General features: G+C 35.3%; 1 pseudogene; it reads left to right on the top strand.

The window, feature by feature from the left end:
* Positions 1-937: 937 nt before the first annotated feature.
* On the top strand, positions 938-5,721 carry LOC107789927 (uncharacterized; annotated as a pseudogene).
* The last annotated feature ends 2,277 nt before the right edge of the window (positions 5,722-7,998 follow it).

Below are 7,998 nucleotides of genomic sequence, written 5' to 3' on the forward strand. Positions count from 1 at the left end.
TCTCTTTATTTCTTTTTCTCCCTCTGCTTCTTCTTATTCTTCTTCCTCTTCTCCTCCTTCCTACCTTTGTGAGCCGATGGTCTATTGGAAATAACCTCTCCACCTTCACTAGGTAGGAGTTAGGTCTGCGTACACACTACCCTTCCTAGACCCCATATGTGGGAATATACTGGTATGTTATTGTTGTTGTTGTTGTTAATGAGTAAATACAAAATTGTAAATATTAAAATAATAAAAGTTTGATAATCTTGAGAGATATAGAACTAATACATGAAGATCTAGCAAGTAAAGATATAGTTTTGACTATTTACTTTAAGAAGAAATATTCAAATAATATTCACACTCACGATCTTTGAGTTTTTCACAATCTTCATATTCATAAAGATGATTATAACTTTAATTATTCATTTATTGAAGAATTTTAAGAATCAACAATGCTAACTAGTAAATTTGATACATGATTTATATAGAAACTATTAAGCGAGCTCCGAGTTTAAGCGATAGGCGTGTTTAGGACACATATTTGGGGACATGAACTTCATAAATTAAGCCTCACACGTGAGCCTCGAGACGTTTTGATAGTGTCCCTGTTAAGTCTCCAATTTTTATCGTATTAAGTTTTACCCTCCCAAAGCTATTGCCTAAGTAAGAGATCATGGCAGCTTTCTACCGGGTTTGGCAAACTTTTAAATCTATTCTTGTTGTTGGAAGTGTTTTTTCTAAAAGTATTTTTCTCAAAACTATTTTTAGTGAGAAGTAATATGTATTTGTCTAATTAATTTAAAAAATATTTTTGAGCAACAATTAGTGTTTGACTAAGCTTTTAAAAAATACTTTTAAGTATAATTTTTTTCTTTTCAAAATAATATTTCTGAATAGAAGTCACTTTTTCCTCTAAACCTGCTTCTACTTCTACTAAAAATATTTTTCCGAAGAAACCTTGGTCGAACACTTGTTTTTTGAAACAAAAGCACTTTAAAAAAAAATTATTTTTGTCCAAGCTTAGCCAAAATGGCTATTCGTTGTATCTGTAAACGGGCAACTCCCAAAAATAGCCACGCCATTGCTGAGTTGCTCCTCTCCCAGAATATGATGACGTTACACTTAGTTCCAGGTGGCTCCCCGCTAAAGTTATCCAGCTCGCCGCCGTCAATTACTCTGTATCACATTCCTACATCTTTCAATCTGTCTTGTAACAGGTTCTTCATAGTATCATCATGAACTTAATTTCTTAATATCTCCAACTTGGGTTTTTCAATTTTTGTGTTAACTGAACTGATATCTGCTTTTCTGCAGAAAATGTATGATTAAAATGTCGATTCAGTCAACCCCATCAGCGGCTATAAACCCAACAAACAACATTGTTGTGTGTACTCCTCTTTATTAGCTAGCTATTGATTATCACTTTTCGCGATTTTCTTGGGTTTGGTTTTTCTGATGAATTAACTTTTCTTTTCTTTTTCATTCAAGCAGTTGGGTTGTGGGATGGTGGCATTGGACTTTTTGGTTACTGTTGATTCTTATCCTAAGCCTGATGATAAGATTCGTAGCACCAGCTTTCTGGTGTAATTGATTTTCTTTAGTACTCTTCTTAAAACTGAGCTCGATTTCTTAAATTTTAGTTATTTTAATGGATATTTGGCTTTGTATAGGTTCAGGGAGGTGGGAACACTGGGAATGCTTTGACCTGTGCAGCTCGTTTGGGTTTAACTCCTAGAATTATATCAAAGGTCTGAACTTTCTGTGCCTTCTTGTTGCTATGTCATTTTTTTTTTCATTTTCACATTTAACAAAATCTCTGCCCTTCCAGGGTAGGTTAAGGCTGTCCTAAGGCTGGATACATTTTACCCTCTCCAAACCCAACTTGTGGGAATTCACTGGGTGGTGGTTGTTGTTGTTGTTGTTGTATTCTTATTTAACAAAACTTCAATTTTATGTTATAATTGCGTCTAAGTTGTTAAATGTGTTTTCCTTAGAATATGTTTTCTTCAATGGTGAAATCATTATTCATGTTTGGTTGATCTTAATTGTTGTGTATATTTCTTAGTTGTAACAATTACAGATATCTCAAATGTTATACAGTTTCTCATGTTTCAATCTTATTGTAATCATTGTTGTCAAGGTAAATTTTTTATCATACCAAACGGATCTATTACAGTAGACATATGATGATTGCACCAATAAGACTCAGACATATTATCATTTTAATGTGAGAATTTGAGAAGGTGAAGTTATCCCATAATCTGGAAAGATTGAAGCATTTACTGTTTACATCGAATAGTATGTCGAATAAGAAAATAAACTCACTACTCTGATTCACTCTGCTTCTTTACTCTTGCTGCCTCTATTGTTGAAAAGGAGTTGAATATCATTGATTGTCTCCCTGGATACTCTTCTTAATTTCCTATGCTCCCTTCCTCTTCTAACCCCTCCACAATAATGTGAATAGAATTATATACATTCTCACAAACTCTTTTAGTAGGTTGCGGATGATTCCCAAGGAAAGAGAATACTGAATGAACTAAAAGCTGATGGAATTGATACATCTTTTATTGTGGTGAGCTAGCCAAACGCCAAGGTTCTTGTGTGTTTTAGCTTTTACTCTTGTATGTAGCCAGCTGCATCTATTCAATCAATCAAAATTTTAAAGCATCCAATTTGTCTCTAACATCAGATTAAAACATGTTGCTTCAGGCCATTGTGTTGGTTTCAGGTGTCCGAAGGGGGCCATTCAACAATCTCTTATGTCATTGTTGACAGTCAAACGTCAGTACTCTCAGCTTGTGTTTATTGCCATTTTACTGATTGTGCTTTCTCCTGGGTAATGAGACCTATGTTTTATAACTACTAGCTTTGCAAATTCATGTTGTATGCATATTCATCTGATATATTATGTGATTAAAGTGTCTGGATCAGCAACAATATTACCCACACGGAATTCTGTGTTTTTAATATGTTATTTGTTAGTGGACTCAAAAATGTTAGAAAGCGTTTAATCATAAATCTTGTAAGCAGTATGTTCTGTTTACACTAATTCCTCAAGTACAAAGATTGGCCTCTTGGCTACTTGTCTGGTTGAAATTTCTTTATGTCGTATTTCGTAGGAGGAAAAAGGAAGGTCGTTTATAGTTCACTCTCTGAACTGCATGTTAGCCTGTGTCACTTGTTTTGATGAAGCTAATATTTGTTGTATGATATCTCAGGAAAACGCGAACTTCCATCTACACTCCAGGGTATCCGCCAATGGTGTCTGATGATCTACCAGACTCGAGTTTGTTATCTGCATTGGACGGTGTGAAACTTGTCTATACTGATGGAGTACTGCATGAAACTGCTTTAGTTGTGGCCCAAGAGGTAATTTACATTGGTCTTTTTTGTCACTAAATTTGAGCTTCTGCTTGCCAGTAGAATGTATTACAGCCAACTTCTGGTCATATTTCTAGTCTTCTTCTAAGCTCCAATAGACTGAGGGCACTGGGCTTAATTCTGTTTCTAGCTTTTGTTCTTATTGCCTCTGGACTTACTGAATATTTTCAGCCTAATGGAAGAAACTCTATGCCCTTTGATCTCTCGTGCAGGCACATCGAAGGAGTAAACCTATTGTGATTGATGCAGAAAGAAAAATAGAAGGGTTGGATGAGCTTTTAAACATGGCCACCTATCTTGTTTGCTCAACAAGATTTCCTCAGGCAAGCCTTATTTACTCCACTTCGATGTTTCCTTTATTGCACATTTTTCGTTTGGACTTCCATGGATCTACTTCTGATTCTTATCCGCTGACAAGTTTTAGCTTATTGGAAAGGAACTGCGTTGCTCTCTCTCTCTCTCTCTCTCTCCAAAATAATTTTAGCAACTGTTGTATTCTCTGCAAGGACTAAGCTTTATTGATACTGTGAATCATGTTCTTCCCTTCAATTGCAAATAGAATATGTTTTTGCCATTGTTGTACCACGTAATCATGGAGTAAGATTGACTTTGGTACAATTTCTGATCAAAGTGAAATGTCATCCTTTCCTTCCTGGCTTCATTGAAATTTCGAAATCCCTTCCCAGTCTTTTGTAAGTTAACGGGTGAGAACTGATAAAAACTGTTGTTTCCCAGATATGGACCGAGGCTTCTTCTATACCAGGTGCACTTATTTCAATACTTTTGAAGTTGCCAAGTGCCAAATTTGTAATTGGGACATTGGGTGAAGATGGCTGCATAATGCTAGAAAGAGCAGAAACTGGTATGCGAGCATGCTGTTTACTCTTGCCATGAAAATGCTTTGGTATCTTATCTTGGCTAATGAAACATTCTGATAGACGCAGAACACGTGTTTTCTTTCTTAGCCTTGCTTCATAACATTTCATTTGGTATCTTTGCAGGGGATGTCCTGTCTGAAGAAGTTGATATTGATCACTTGTTTGAAAAGATGAAGCAGAGCATAGATACTACCTCAACCATGCCAACATGCAAATCCTCGGTAGTTCACCCTTCAGTTTGTGACATTTTCATGCTCAATGCATAAAGAAAGCTTGATGGTAGTGCACATACAAATGAACTGTACTTTCTAGTTTAGAGTTGTCTACCACCATAAGATTGAAACCGCATGAGCTTTCTCTATGTTAGTCCAGGTTTAGTAAGTGGTTAGAGCTCGGTCTTGTCCTTCATGAGCTTCAAAACTCAGTTGCTTTTATAGATATGCTCCTCTTGTTGGTTTTCTGCATTGTCCATGTAGCCTCCACATGTTCTTGAGTAGTCATGTAATTGTGTTAGCACATTTGAATTTTTATAGTAGACTTATAGATGTTTTGGTGCTTCCAATAAAATTGAAGCTAGTAGTACTTAAACGAGGCTATGACAACTTAGCCCAAGAAATGTTACTCTCCCAGGATGTAGCAAAGCTGCACGCAAAAGGGATTGGAACTGTGAGTGGTAGGCTGCTGGTTGGAACGGCCGAAAAGATCCCATCCTCGGAACTAGTTGATACAACTGGCGCTGGAGACGCATTTGTTGGAGCAGTTCTTTATTGTACGTGAAATTATTCTATTCTCTCTTTATCACATGCTGTGCCACATCCGTTATTTTGCCTTGTTCCATCTGTTTATTCTTAGTAAGCTAGCTTTAAGCGGCTTGATTATGCCCGTTGTGCCTTATAATTGATGCCTAATGAATCTCGTGGTTTTCCTTTAATGAGCTTGTAGCTCTATGTGCCAATTTGCCACCAGAAAAAAATGTTGACATTTGCTGCTCAAGTGGTATGTAGACTTGAGATATACTTATAATTTATATAGATGGTTATGGTCTTGTAGAGGCAGTAGATATACAAGAAGTTAAATTTTGATTTGTGGGTTGATGCTTGCAGGCAGCTATTGGGTGCAGGGGGTTAGGAGCAAGAGCTGGTCTTCCTCTTCTGAGAGACTCTCGCTTGAAACCCTTTTTAGCGTAGAAGACCAGAGATGTTGCCTTGTTTCTATGTTTGCAGGCAACAGAAGCAATGGCTATGATGACTCGGGCTATTTCTTGGTTTCTTTCTCTGTTTTAATTTTATTTTTTGTGTTTTGGTTTCGGTTTTGACACTACTATTCGACTAGTTTGGTACATATGACCTGAACGATTGGTTTGGACAAAAACTTGGAATTTATGCAGAAAGTTAGGTTGAGGAAACTTTGATCCAAAAAGATTGCAGCCTTAGTTCTGTGGTTTACAAAACAAATGAAAAGAAAAAAAAATTCAATAGCATAATGTTAAATTTTTGTTTTCATTTACGGGTGGGGTTTACTAAGCTTAATTCTTTTTGAGACTGAGGCGTAGTTGTTTTTTGTTTCGGGTACAATTCTAGTTGTTGGTCATCCAATTTGGATCTTGCATCTTATTTATGATTTTGCTGTTTTTGTGGAGATAGTTTATGTTGTGAGATATGTTTAGCCAATTTTTTTTTTTTTTTTGGCCAAAAAGTTTCTTTTCCAAAGTTAAGATGTGGTTTTTTAAAAGAAAAAAGTACTTATGAGAAAATACTTTTTATAAGTTTGGTCAAATACTAATTGCTATTCAAAAGTGTTGTTTAAATTGATTAATCAAACACAAATTGTTTTTCGCCAAAATTACTTTGGAAAAACATACTTTTTTTTTTTAATTTTAGAAGGTTGGCCAAACAAACTATATAGTAAGCGAAAGGATATTAATTTATGCTCTATAGTTGTTCCATTTCACGAGGTTTGTTTTTCCAAAAGAAAAAACGAATAGAGAATGTAATACTCATGTAAAACTTGTAAGAACAAAGAAGTCCTGAGGAAGATGGAAGGAAATCAAGAAGACCAAGCTAAGTGATGGCATTCATAAATGTATATATGTTCTTGGCAATGAAACGTAGCAAATTCGGTAGAAATAAGTATAGTTCTTATCTGTAGGAAGCGTTAGACAGTTGCAACGCTCTACCTGTGTCATTTGAACTATATTTGGACCTTTCAATATGTAAGATAAAGCTTCACTCGTGCGTGGCATCTTCGCCAAAACCACATACCAAAAAAATACTCAATAAAAAAAAACGTAATGCAGGCCCGGCGTCTAAACTGTTATGAAATAAAAATAATATGGCAAACAAATATGTAATTAACTAGGACTAATAATAGAAGAGAATGATAACATTAGAAGAGAAGATTTATTTTTTCGTTTTTTTTTTTGAGTGAGGAATAAGTTCATGAGTGAACCTATTACAAAACAAATCCAAAACCTGTTAGATTGGTTTTACATAACCAATCTAAAACCTGTTTTGGATACATAACCAATCTAAAACCTGTTATGGATACATAACCAATCCAAAACCTGTTATGGGAGACATCCATCGTTGCAAGTGGATGGATCCATTTGCAGGATTTATAACACTCCCCCTTGGATGTCCACTAACAGATAATGTGCCTCATTAAAACCTTACTAAGAAAAATCCAGTGGGAAAAATCTTAGTGAAGGAAAAAGAGTACACATATCTTGTAATACGCATAAAGAGTTGCCTCATTAAAAACCTTACCAGGAAAACCCAAATGGGACAAAACCTTGGTTAAGGGAAAAAGAGTACAATGCGTATTTCTCCCTCTCATAAAAAACCTTATTTAATATCTCGAAGACGACACATTCCAATCTTGTATCTTAACTTCTCAAATGTTGATGTCGGCAATGCCTTAGTGAACAAATCTGCCAAATTATCATTTGAATGAATTTGTTGAACATTTAATTCATCATTCTTTTGAAGATCATGCGTTAAAAAGAATTTTGATGAAATATGATTTGTTCTGTCTCCTTTAATATATCCCCTTTTAGTTGAGCTATACATGCAACATTGTCTTCATATAATGTTATTAGGATATTCTTTCCCCATGAAAGACCCCATAACTCCTGGATATGTTGAGTTATTGATCTCAACCAAACACATTCTTGACTCGCTTCATGAATGGCTATTATCTCTACATGATTTGAAGAAGTAGCAACCATAGTTTGTTTTGTTGAACGCCATGATATGGCAATACCTCCACATGTAAATAAATAGCTTGTTTGAGATCGACCTTTATGTGGGTCAGACAAATATACCGCATCTACATAACCTATCAGTTGTGACCTAGATTCATTTGAATAAAATAATCCCATATCAATGGTCCCTCGCAGATATCTGAATAGATGCTTAATACCATTCTAGTATCTTTGTGTTGGGGAAGAACTAAATCTTGCTAACAAGTTTACAGAAAAAGCTATATCTAGTCTAGAATTATTAGCAAGGTACATTAATGCCCCAATTGTAATAAGATATGGTATTTCAGTACCTAGAAGCTCTTCATTATTTTCATGAGGACGAAATGGATCTTTATTTATATCAAACGATCTCACAATCAATGGGGTACTCAATGGATGTGCTTTATTCATATAAAAACGCTTCAAAATATTTTCGGTGTACGTTGATTGATGGACAAATATTCCATTTTTCAAATGTTCAATTTGTAAGCCAAGACAAAATTTTATCTTTCC

Source organism: Nicotiana tabacum, chromosome 1, assembly GCF_000715075.1.
Source record: "Nicotiana tabacum cultivar K326 chromosome 1, ASM71507v2, whole genome shotgun sequence".
In the NCBI taxonomy this organism is placed as follows: Eukaryota; Viridiplantae; Streptophyta; class Magnoliopsida; order Solanales; family Solanaceae; genus Nicotiana; species Nicotiana tabacum.